Raw genomic sequence first — 12,682 nt, forward strand, 5'->3', positions numbered from 1 at the left:
CAACAGACTCACAGCATCAATACGGACTCACACCATCAACACGGAAACAGGGTCAGTGAGCAAGATGGCGGATGAGTGCATACATGATGTGAGTGGTGGTGAGTTCAAGTTAAGCACCCAGTTTTAAATCTCATTTACTCCCACCATCACCACCACCACCACCCTACATACAACAGTCGGAAGTAAATGCCTACACACCCTACATACAATCGTCAGTAGTAGTGGGGAGAAGAGGGCATCAGTGGGGGCGAGGCATGAAGCGTTGAGAAGCCCTCAGATACTCCATAAAACCCCGAGTTTCATGGAGTATAATTTTCAGCATTATAGTTCCATTTTTTTTACGTTAACAAATGTCTCGCCATATATTACACCGTATAGGTAACTAGATTGGGCGAGGGATGGTCTTTTTTGTTGAACAATCAATAAAGCTACGGTGTTGTACTGTGCCCGTATCCGTGTACGGTACTGTGCACTAAAGGAAGAAAAATGGAGCGGCTGAACCTCACTGCCTCCTTACCGGAGGCTGTAAACATCAAGTGACCTGAAAACTGCGATGGGACGTGAAAGACAACATGGAGAGACAAGAGGGCGCCACGTGTGTTCTTCCATGGCAGCAGCAGCATCATCGCAGGCAATGAGGTTCAAATGGGCACAGGAACTTTGAGGTGGACCCACGAGTGTTTGAGCCACAGCGGCGTGCAATCGGCGACCTCTATACGCTTGGCGCAATCCGCACCGTCATTTCACGGAGCCCTTGTCCACTCGACGAGTGCGACGACGCCGTCCCACCGTCATTCGGCGCCTCGTGGTGACATCACAACAGCAAAGCGACAGGTGTTGTTTATTCATTTCTTGAGGCAATTCGAGGGCCCGGTTACATCGCGTTGTGATACACGCACACACCGTCAACATATACTACACCGGTTATAAAAAAAAAAAGCAGGGGATAGAAAGGTGGGGGAGCGGACCCGACCACAGGTATTGTTTAAAAGACGTCAAGCGGACCGGGGGTTTTAAATGCAAGTCCATGCGGACACCAACATCCGAACGATTGTACCAATAAATCCTGAACCTTCTGGAAGATTTCAGCTCCCGCTGGTTTGGATCAGGGTGATGTTGGGGCAAATTCCATTAATTGGGAAAGGTGGCAATCTTGTGGGAATGTCCTCGCCAGAGAAGAAACTTGTCGCTTCCATGTTTTATTTTCATCCGACGTCCCATTAGCGAGATCCAGAGCGTGACGGAATCATATGGAGTCGGCCTCCTGTAATTTTTCTGGTCTCATTCTCACCACAGGTGAAGGCAGAGCCACACATCAACGTGCCAATGGGGCCACGGTTGAAGTGGTGGGGCCACGGTTGAAGTGGCGGTGGCCACGGGTCATGTGGCCTCTATGTATTTTCCATGTTGAAGGCCGATTGCCCCAAACATTGCCCGTCATATGCAGTGTCACTGAATAACGTGTGAAACATACTGTAGCATATACAAAATTGTATTTTCTTCATACATTAAATACAATAAACACAATAAACATGAAATGCGTATAGGACATTTATAACTCTCTCAATGACCAAACTTGTATTTTATGAACACACTTATACGAGCAAAATATGACAAAAGTGTTCCAGATTTCAGTTTCAATTGAGACTGAAATCCGGAATCATTACCCCCTACTGACAGACTAATAATACCCGCTCGCAGGCCAAGTGCTGATTCACCTTGGGGCCTCGCCTGGTATAGAGGTCGTGGGTTAAATCCCGACGCCTGTATATCTGGAGTTTGCATGTTCTCCCCGTGACCGCGTGGATTTTTCTCTGGGTCCTTCGGTTTTTCCCTCCACATTTAGAAACATGCGTTTAAAAGTATTTGGCTGCTATATATTTCTGCGTGACAAGCCACTTTATAGCGCTTTCATTTGTGGCCCGGTCGTTCCTGAAAGAGAGCTATACAGCTGAGTGGGCCTTACCTGGTAAAATAAAAATAGATTAGTTTTGTTAGTTTATTTTGTGCCACAGGGGGACAGCTACAGGGGGGGGGTGCCCATTAAAATGGTCGAGATGAGATGCAACTTAAGGCGCTTGTGACTTCCCAAAAATATTATTTATGGCAGGTTTTCACATCTAAACATCCCGGGTGGCATTGAAGCCAAGAGCTCCCACCCTAGGTGAGTAGCTACGAGAGCGGTGCTGTGCACGGCGACACGCGACTTTCTCCATCTGCCTGACTTGGTATTTTCTTTTTTGTTACTTAAATAAATGTTAATGTTTCGTTTTGTGTACGCGTGTATGTACACCGTTTGGGGAGCGGTGGTGCAGCAGTTAGCGCACTACGAACTCAGACATCTGAGTACATCGTGTGGTGTGTATAACATCGCAAAACTGGGGAGGACAAAGGCAGCCAGACGTGGGGCTGGCCACACAACCACTTCTGTGCCATGCCGGCCATCATAGGTGCTACCCGTTAACAGCACTTGCCCCAGCAATCTGTTAACGGCGATACGGAGTACCTTTGTCTTTTTGTGCAATTGTGTGCTTCTGTGTGCGACGCATGCGACGATGTGCATGTTTGTGTTTGATAAATGTACATCCGCAATGTGTGTGTGACGCGTATGATGCACGTGTGTGACGACGGTTGGAACAGCGATTCACGCACTGCCCTATCCACGCGGCGACCTCTCCTCAACGTCTCGAGCCTCGGCGGAGAGCGCCGCGAGGTTCGACTCCAACTCCGGCTTTCCAGGGACAAACCCCCCCCCCAATGCCCCACCCCCCTGGCCCATGGGGGGGGGGGAAGTCGCTCCCCTCCCTCACTCCACGCTCAGGAACTTCCTCTTCTTCGCCGTGTTCATGTACGGTCGCCAAGGCCACTCCACCTCGGCGGTGGCCACGTTGTCCAGCGTGCCCAGTTTAATCTCATAGACTGCGCGACACACAAAAGCAAAGATCCCCCCCATGCAGCCTTTAACAGACGGCGTGGGAAAAGCGCTGTTCGTGTGTTAGCATGTAGGAAAGCCAGCACGGCACACCAAGGGGTGGGTGTGGGTGGCCAGCATTACGTCCGATCATCTTTGAATTTACACATCGCATCTGGGGTGGGGGAATGCGAGTCAGGTCACGGTACAGCGAATGCGACCAGAGCAGCGACCCCACCGACTCAAGTTCCGATCCGCTCTACAAGTCACCCGCGGGCCACCTAGCCCGAGGCTAGACTCTTACATTCAGCCCATCATCCTCTCAGGGGTCGATAAAATTTACAACCACTTCGTAGGGAAGTCCACAAGGAATGTGGAATTTCCACCGCCTCTGCTGGGGTGTAAAGTGGAGACGAGTAACAATGTGTCAGGCAGACTTACGCTCCATCTCGAATCACGGTCCCACCTCCTTCAACTCGATGTCCTTGCCGTCGCGCTTGTAGACGTTGTGCCTGTTGGGAGGGGGGAAGGGGGGCACAGAAGTCACGGGAGGGGTCGCGGCAAGTCACACGGACGGCGCTGGACTCTCATTACGCGTCCTCGCAGACGTTTGCCAGTTAGAGGCCAGCGGCCACCCTGTTTAAAACTGCGGATGCATTAACAAATGAACAACATTACGCGCCTTCAGCTTCAGAGATGGCGTTAAATAAAAACTCTGTACTGTTGCTCGAAAACTAAAGTAAAACGAAACTATTTTTATTTTACCACTGAGCTATGTAGCTCTTTTTCACATAAAAATGTATAGCAGCAAAATACTCGAAATTCAAGTTTCTAAATGTGTAGGGAAAAACCCGGAGGACCCGGAGAAAAATCAAAGTGACCAGGAGGAGAACATGCAAACTCCAAATATACAGGCGGACACACAGCACCTGGCCCAAAAGTCTGCTCACTCTTTCCCATTCCGAGACATCTGCAAGTTGCCGGGTGGTAGGTGTCACGTCCACCGCTGAAGCTCGGTACACGCGAGCGGCTCGGCGTTAATTTTATTTATAGAGGCGTAGCGCTGCTGTTTTTAAAAGGCGTTGCCCTCACCGCAGAGAACCGTAGTGACACGACCGGCACTCTATGGAACAAAACTGTGCCACACGCCCTCCCGCATGGTCTTATGGGAGCCTCGGTATGTCTTCAGGTCAGAAGACGTACTTGAGTTTTTCTTACGGTTCCGTTTCGACGACGTATATGTACATCATGAAAATGAGAAAGGGTTATAGCCTATACGAGGGATCTTTGTGCTTTGGGGATGGGGGAGGAAGATGTGGGTGAGACTGGCACGGTGCCCGCACGCACCCTCTTTCCGAGTCGCGACGTGAAGTTGTGCATCACGAGGTGTGGGAATGCCTCGGACATCATGTCCACGTCCGGATGTCGTGCCGCATCACCACGCTCGAGAGTGTCAAGTACACCGTGGCATCGTACCACGTGTCACATGAACAGCATGCCGGAAAGTTAGACACACCACAGGTGTCACACAGACTGTACTGGAGAGTTAAACACACTGCCCTTCCATCAGCGGCATCATACCATATCACACCACATACACAGTTAAGACACCACAATTCCCCGTCTGCAGCGTCATACTACACACCGCACATCGTACGCACAGCTAAATACACCTCCATCCCCCGTCTGTTGCACCGCATCACACACGTCACATCATGCATCACACCGGGGAGCGGGAGCGGAGTGGCTATCTCATTACACTACAAATCCGGTGACCTGACTTCGACTTCCGGTGTGTCCAAGCATCGACAGTGGGGAGACAAAAGGGGCCAGATGCGGTAATGACCACACCACCCACCCCGCCGTGTGCCCTGCCGGCCTTCGTAGGTCGCTCGACAAACAGCACTTGCCCTGACAGCCTGTTAAAGGCTACACGGGGGAGCTTTGTCGACTGCGGTGCGTGCGCGTGCCTGGCATACCGCAGTGCTCATGCAGGACGATGAAGTCGTTGACGGCGTTGGCGCAGCACGCCCACACCAGCGCCTGCAGCTTGTGGCCTCCGTGGTTCATCGGCTGAGCGTTCGGCAGGATCAGCTTCATCTCCTGCGGTGGTGGTGGGATGGTGGTGGTGGTGTGGTAACATGACAGCAACCGGTCACACGCCAAGTCCGCTCTTCCCACCGGCGTCCGTCCCGGCCACGCTGCGTTCGCCCCCCCACCTCCCCGCCCCCCCACTGTATCCGACTCGGGTTGTGTTGTTTGTTTTTTCCATTGCGGAAGCCGAGCCGAGCCGTACCGGTATACGGGGTCGCCAAACCCCGTGTTGGCACAACTGGGATGCACCATTGGAAAAACTTTACTATTTTTATTTTACCAGGTAAGGCCCACTGAGCTATGCAGCTCTTTTCCAGAAGCAACCTGGCCACAAATCATAGCTCAACTAAGTGGCTTATCGTCATGTGGAAATTTATAGCAGCCAAATACTCTTAAACGGACGTCGATTCTAAATGCGGAGGCAAAAACCGGAGGACCTGGAGAGAAATCCACGCGACTCCTCGGAAAGAGGCACGCAACTCCAAATATACAGCAGGCATCAGGGTCAGGATTGAACCTGCGACCTCCTGGATACCAGGTGAGGGAGTTAACATCTCGCCACAGTGGCGCCCCCAATGGTACATCTTTCCGTGACCACCGACCGTGCGTAGTGCTACAGTAGATACATTTTCGATGAATGGAAGGGATCGGTCATCGGGAAAAGGCGGACTGAATCGCGAGGAATGAAGTTGGCAAAAGCTGCATGCACCAAACCAAAGTGTCCAACGCTCCACCACTTACGACCCCCCCCCCCCCACACAGCCTCCACCTTTCATCAACAACCAGATTTCTTCTGGTTAACTCAACGGATGCGAGTTGTCTCACACCGCACAAGCCCGATGATTGGTCGACACGGCTCGTGTGAGGTGCAAGGAACTGATTCTAAAGCCGATAGAGAACACGTGTGTGTGTGCGGTAATTTAGCAGTTAGCATGCTGCCCCACAAACCTAGTGACCCGAGGTTGATTTCCGTTCATGGCCAACACCAGTGGCGATTATCTGAACTGGTCCTGGGCCTCCCCTAGATCAACTCAGCCTCAAATGAGTACCTAGTGCGGTGTGTAAACATCATTACCAGAGAGATAAAGGTGGCCAGTTGTGGTGCTAGCCACCTACACCCTCGCAAACAGCACCTGTCCCAAAAGCCTGTTAAGGCTATATGGGGGACCTCTGTCTTTGCGCGCTTGTACACATGCAATACACGAGGACCCACATTCCTCGTGTGACCCCAAACCCTGTAGCCCCTGTGACCCCGTGCCCGCACCTTGATGAACTGCTTGAGGAGGGAGCTGGGGTCGCGTGAGGTCGTCGCCATGATGTGTGGGTCCTTCACGCCGGCTCAGCGGTACTCGTCATCCATGTGGCTGCTCACTCCTACTGACACGGGGGGGGGGGGGGGTGGATAGAAAGAGGTGGTAGATGGGGCAGGGGGGACGGAGAGGGTAGGTTATCATTTGCCATACTTCCCCGTGCAGGTGAGTGAAGGTGTGTGTGTGGGTGGATGGAAGGAGCGACCAGGAATGGTTTAGAATATCACTCTGCAGTGATCGCGTTGATTTTGTGTAGCGAGCTGAGCACTAATGAGACCTGGATGAGTCCCAATTGCAAGAGTGGGTGGGTGATATGGCAGGTGAGTGGGTAAATTGAGTAAAATGATGAGTGAGTGAATGAGTGGGTCAGTGCATGTTAAACCTCTTTGTTACAGCACGTAGCCAACCGTGGTAATCGGAAGTGTGACAAACTAACCACAAAAAGTAGTTCTCAAGAAATGAGTTTGTCAATCTAGACGATGATTTAAAAGTGCAAAGCTCCAGTGGCTTCCTAATATTGTAAGGAAGACCGCTCCAGAAGGAAGACTGCTCCAGAAGCACACGTTATGTGGTGACCACGGCCTTCATTTGACATTCCACCAAAATTTACGCCAGCCATCACACACACACGGCCGACTCTTTTTCCACGTTCACGCCACAAGATTTTTCAAAGTCCACTTGGGAAGCAATCGCCGTGCAGTATTTACGGTCAACGCAACTGCGGCATTAAACCCATTAAACCGGTGGGGGGGGGGGGGGGGGGGGGGTTGAGGGCCCGCCGTTCTCGAACCGCGAACCTCCGCGGCAAAACACGGTGCCACCGCTTGGCAGGAAGGACCGACGGCGAGCCGGGGATGCGCGCCGACTCGGCGTGTCTAGCGGGCGGAGACGCGCGACGCTTATCCCCCTGCCTCGAGAGTCTCGCGGGAAGGAAGAGAGAGAGAGATGCGAGGAGACGTGATGGTGAGGGATGTGAGATCACCCTCCCCTCCCTGGTCGAACTCCATGGCCTTCTGGAGTTCAAGCGCCTCCCACCGCAGGTCCGTAGGCAGCACCAGGTTTTCTTCGGTGACGACGTCAGGGGGACAGGGGGCAGTGGGTGGGGGGCGGGCAGGGGAGAATTAACAAGGAAGAAAAATCATGCGCACGCATGGATTCATTCGGAAACGCTTTCCACGCGCGGTTGTCTTCTCGCCTGTATTGTCAGACCGTCTTGTCCCATCTTAGTCCGTCTTGCGTGTCTCATTGTCTCTAGATCCGTCTCTAGTCTGTCTTGCGTGTCTCAACGTCTCTAGTCTGTCTCGCTGTCTCTCGTCCGTCTTGTCGTCGCTACCCCATCTCTAGATCCGTCTCACCGCCCGTTACCATCGAGCGCCCTCTTGAGCCGCGCCTTCTTCTCTACGAGGACCTTCTTGGCCTCCTGCGCCTTGCGGTAGAGGTACTCGCCGTGCAGTTGCGCCTCCTCAGCTGCACCACCAAAGACAAAGATCCCCAATGTAGCCTTCGACAGGACTGTCGGGTGCAAGTGCTGTTAACGAGCAGCACCTTTGATACACGAAGGGGGGTAGGTGGCCAGCACTACATCCGGCCGCCTTAATTTCCCCAGTGGCGATGTTTACACAACGCATCAGGTACTCATTTGAGGCTGAGTTGACCAAGGGGAGGCCCAGGAACGGAATCGTCACCAGTGTTGGCCGTGAGCGGGAATTGAACTCGGGTCGCTGGGTTAGTAGTGCAGCGTAGTGCTAATCGCGAGACGACCATAAACAACAACCGCCATTCGCCACGAAGTGGTGGAGATGTCACCACGGCGCTCGTGCCAGGCTACGTGCAGGTTAAGGCCACATGAAGCGTCGAACGCCCGCTGGCAGCAGGAGGTCACAGACAGACAGACCCAGGTTGCCATTGGTTGCTTGACTGAGATGACTGGCCGATGCACCACCTGTGCCCCCTACTGTGCTACACTACCGCTCCAACCTACACAAACTCTCTTGGGCTATACTCTTTGGTTCTTTCGGTAAAGTCACATAGGCATAAAATATAAAATAAATTAAATCACGACGTTTCGGGCACAACACAAGCGTCCATCATCAGGTGGGACAAACCACAGCAAGAAACAATTGCCGACGTGGGCAAAAGAGCTGCTGTAAACAAGAGATTATATAGGTAAGAGAAGGGGGGAGGATCAGGGAGGAGAGCTAGAGGGGGGGGGGGGGGGGTATGAGGAGGGGAGTGCTGAAGAGAGCGGGGCTGGGAGTGGGAAGCTTAAGAAATTAGAGATGCGGAAAGTTAAGGCAACACCATAAAGCAGTTAAGGTTTTACCTGGTTAATAACATTCTTCCAATGATTACTCAATTTGTATCCATCTTCTCGGTTGAAGTTATGTCTGTGTTTATATATCTGGATGGCTTGATGAACAAACCTTTGATAGTAGCCCGAAGGTTTGCAGAGCGGCACCACGATACTCCTAGCGACGTCGTTGATTAATGTCTGTAGTTAATATCGATGGTGAATCTCTGCAATTAATATCGATGATTCGATTCCACGAGAACAGATTCCACAAGAATCGATTCCACAACTATTTTAGTAAAGCGAAGTACGCGATTCGATTCAAACGTGTTCGTTCCGGTCTCATCAGAATCGGTATTGATTCTGTGCTGGAGGAATCCAATGAGCTATAAAGCTCTTTGATCACAGATGTGCCAGTAGGGGGCACGGGGTCAAACGTCACAACAACAAACAATACAAAAACGATAGGAGTGCAAAGGGAATGGTAGCAAACCACTAAAAATAGGTTAAATAAACCATAGAAGTTCATACTCTTTGGTTCTTTCGGTAAGAAGTCTCGCTCTCCGTTCCACCCACTACAACTGGCGTCAGAAGTAGCCAAATAGTAAGATGAATCGCTATAATGGAGACGCGAAGAAAAACTCGTACCAGGGCTCCAGTGGAAGAGGAGGACGACTCAACACCACCGGGGTTGGCAGCCCCGGAAGGGGGAGAAGCGACGCCGGCCGAGCTGCTCACTGCCCGGCCGCCCGGCGGCTCACCACCGTCGGAGAGGGCGCTTCCGGTGGCTCACTCCCGCCTCGCCCAACTCCTGCACGCGGCGGCATCCATCCTCGACGAAATACATCGCGGGTTATAACCACAACAAATATAATCACAATCACTGCGACCATAATCGCCATAACCACAAATATAACCATAACCACCAGCTACATAACCACAAGTATAAACACTACTGCCACAAATATAACCATAACCACCACAACAACCACAATGATGCTGATACACTCTCACACCATGTGGGTCCCCTTCTCTCCTTGTGTCTCCCTGTGGGTGAGTGGATGGGTTGGCGAGAGAGTCGGTGGGTTGGCAAGAGAATCAGTGGGTTGGTGAGAGAGTGGGTGGGTGGCAGAGTGAGTGACCGGTGACAGAGTGAGTGACCGGTGGCAGTGGGTGACCGATGACTAAGTGGGTGGGTGGCAGTGGGCGACCGGTGACGAAGTGGGTGCGAGAGTGGGTGGCTGAGTGGGTGGCCGAGTGGGTGGCTGAGTGAATTGGTGAGTGGATGAGTGCCAGAGTGGGTGGGTGAATGGCTGAGTGGGTGGGTGAGAATCAGTATGTTTTTGCTGGAGGAATCCGATGAGCTATGAAGCTCTTTTTCATAGATGCCCAGAGAGTGGCTGAGTAGGTGGCTGAGTGAGTGTCGGTGGGTGTGTGAGTGGGAATGAAATCTAACCTGCACCTCTGCATTGCAAGTCCAGCGAGCTAACGCCCTGCGTGTGGTGGGGTAAAGTGTGGGCATGGCCACTTTGCTCCAACACGTCCGGACCAGCGTGGAAGAGTAGACCAAATACCTCTATATAGCGGCCTCTAGTGGATGCCTTTTCCAGCAGCAGGCGATTCGCCTCCACAACAAACCCGTCCCTCCAGGGATAAAAACACACGGCAGTCTGGGAGTGCCTCTCATCAGCTATGGCTCAACACGAGGGCCACTCTGGGGCCGGTTTCCACCGTCAGCGCCTCATCAGCAGCAGCAGCAGGGCCGGGCTCTGCTTGAAGCAGCGCCGTGAACTCAGCAGGCGTCTAGGACGTGACGGCTGTGGCCCAGGCGCCTCCTCCTCTGTCTCCCCCCACCACCGCCGCCACTGCTGATGTGTGCACACCGCGCGAGGTTCTCACCTTCAGGCTGAGTCGACGTAGAGGAGGCCCAGCGAGCCGCAGCTTCAGAAGATTTCGCGACCCACTGACGGTGGCCGTGAGCGGGAATCCAAATCAGCCGCTCGCCACCCACAATCCACAGCGCGCGCCGCCTCCACTCGCCCCCTGCCTGACCGGAAGTAGCAGCGGGGGAGGGGGGCGGGGCATGGGGGGTGAGGGGGCGGGTCACGAGGGGGAGGGCAGGGAGGGCAAGGGGGGGGGGTGAGGGGGAGCATAGAGGGGGTTCGTTAGGTGGAGAAAAAGGGGGGGCATGGGGGGTTGTGAGGGGGCATGGGGGTTGTGAGGGGGCATGGGGGGTTGTGAGGGGGCATGGGGGGTTGCGAATGTGGAGGGGCGGGGGGGGAAGGGGGGTCACGAGGAGGGGCAGGGGGGGCAGGGGGGTAGCGAGGGGGAGAGAAATGGCGGACCATGGGGCGTGGTCGCGAGGGGGGGCAGGGGGGGAGGAGCTCAGGTGTGAGGGGGAGGAGCTCATGGCTCTGACGTCACGGGGGGCGTGGTTACCTTGGACCACCCCTGCCTCTCGCGCCACGTGCTTCCGACTGGCAGTTTGGCCGTTAGAGAGACGCGCAACGACCCCAGAGCAGGAGTGGAACCGAGCTGTGGGTGAGTGGTGGCGGTGGTGGTGTGAGTCTCTCTGTGCAAGTCTGTGTGTGTGTGAGGCTTTCTATATGAGTCTGTGTGTGTGTGACTCTCTGTGTGTGTGTGAGTCTCTCTGTGTGAGTCTGTGTGTGTGTGAGTCTCTCTGTGTGAGTCTGTGTGTGAGGCTCTGTGTGTGTGACTCTCTGTATGTGTGTGAGTCTCTGTGTGAGTCTGTGTGTGTGTGTGAGACTCTCTGTGTGTGACTCTCTGTGTGAGTCTCTGTGTGTGTGACTCTCTGTGTGACTCTCTGTATGTGTGAGTCTGTGTGTGTGACTCTTTGTATGTGTGAGTCTCTCTGTGTGTGTGTGTGAGTCTCTGTGTCTGTGTGTGTGTGAGTCTCTGTGTGTGTGTGTGAGTCTCTGTGTGAGTCTCTGTGTGTGTGAGTCTCTGTGTGAGTCTGTGTGTGTGTGTGAGTCTGTGTGAGTCTCTGTGTGTGTGAGTCTGTATGTGTGCGAGTCTCTGTGTGAGTCTGTGTGTGTGTGGAACGGTCGTGGAGCTGACAGCGCGCCGCGCTATGAACCCGGCGACCCCGAGTTGGATTCCCTCTAAAGGCCAACAGCAGTAACGATTATCTGAACCGGTGCTGGGCCTCCCCTAGGTTGACTCAACCTCGAATGAGTACCTGGTGTGGTGTGTAAAGATCGCCACTGGGGAGACAAAGGCGGCCGGGCGTGGTGCTGGCAATCCAACCCCCTCGTGTGTCGTGCCGGCCTTCATACGTACTGCTGGCTAACAGCACTTGCCCCTACAGCCTGTTAAGTCTCTACGGGGATCTTTGTCTTTGGTGTCCCATACTGGCAGGGGGAGGAGTGGTGGTGTTAATGTTGGTGGTATTAGTGGTGGGGGTGCTCGTGATGGTGGTGGTGTTAGTTGTGTTAGTGATGGTGGTGTTAGTGATTGTGGTTGTTAGTAGTGGTGATAGTGGTGGTCTTACTGGTGTTAGTGATGGTGGTGTTGGTGGTATTAGTGATGGTGGTGTAAGTGAGGTGATTGGATGCCATGGTGGTCCCCATCTTTAAGAAGGGAGACCGCACAGACTGTAACAACTACAGGGGCATCTCACTCCTCAGTGTGCCGGGAAAGGTCCTGGCAAGGATTATTCAACACTGCCTTACCAGGCATGCTGAGGAGAGGCTTGCGGAGCCCCACTGTGGTTTCAGGAAAGGGTGGTCCTGCACAGATGCCATATTTTCTGTCCGTTTGCTAAAGCAGAGGTGTAGGGAATTCCAACAAGACCTACATCTCTGCTTTATTGACCTGGTAAAGGCCTATGACACCATCAGTAGGCCTGGGCTCTGGGTTCTTCGTGCTTTCGGAGTCCCTGACCCGCTGCTCACGATCTTTATGGACCTTCATTATGGTGAGCGGACCCGGGTAAAACTACATTGCCGGGAGTCGGAGCCATTCCCTGTTCACCTTGGGGTGCGACAGGGATGTCCTCTGGCTCCAACATTATTTAACATCTATTTCGACCACGTAGTTCGTGAGGCCTTCAGTAGC

The 12,682-nt window shown here is 53.4% G+C and overlaps 1 long non-coding RNA gene across 2 annotated transcripts; it reads right to left on the minus strand.

Moving 5' to 3' along the window:
• Positions 1 to 824: 824 nt before the first annotated feature.
• On the minus strand, positions 825 to 10,605 carry LOC142905914 (uncharacterized). 2 transcript variants are annotated; one of them, XR_012929928.1, is made up of 7 exons: positions 9,254 to 10,605; positions 7,681 to 7,782; positions 7,106 to 7,378; positions 6,270 to 6,379; positions 4,891 to 5,014; positions 3,353 to 3,423; positions 825 to 2,919 (listed from the first exon to the last, which is right to left on the minus strand). It is a non-coding gene; the product is annotated as an uncharacterized LOC142905914 (long non-coding RNA). The 2 variants fall into 2 exon arrangements; XR_012929927.1 differs by having other exon boundaries at positions 4,259 to 5,014.
• Positions 10,606 to 12,682: the final 2,077 nt, after the last annotated feature.

The sequence above is a fragment of the Petromyzon marinus genome, chromosome 59, assembly GCF_048934315.1.
Source record: "Petromyzon marinus isolate PM22_M1 ecotype Great Lakes invasive population chromosome 59, UKy_Petmar_22M1.pri1.0, whole genome shotgun sequence".
In the NCBI taxonomy this organism is placed as follows: Eukaryota; Metazoa; Chordata; class Hyperoartia; order Petromyzontiformes; family Petromyzontidae; genus Petromyzon; species Petromyzon marinus.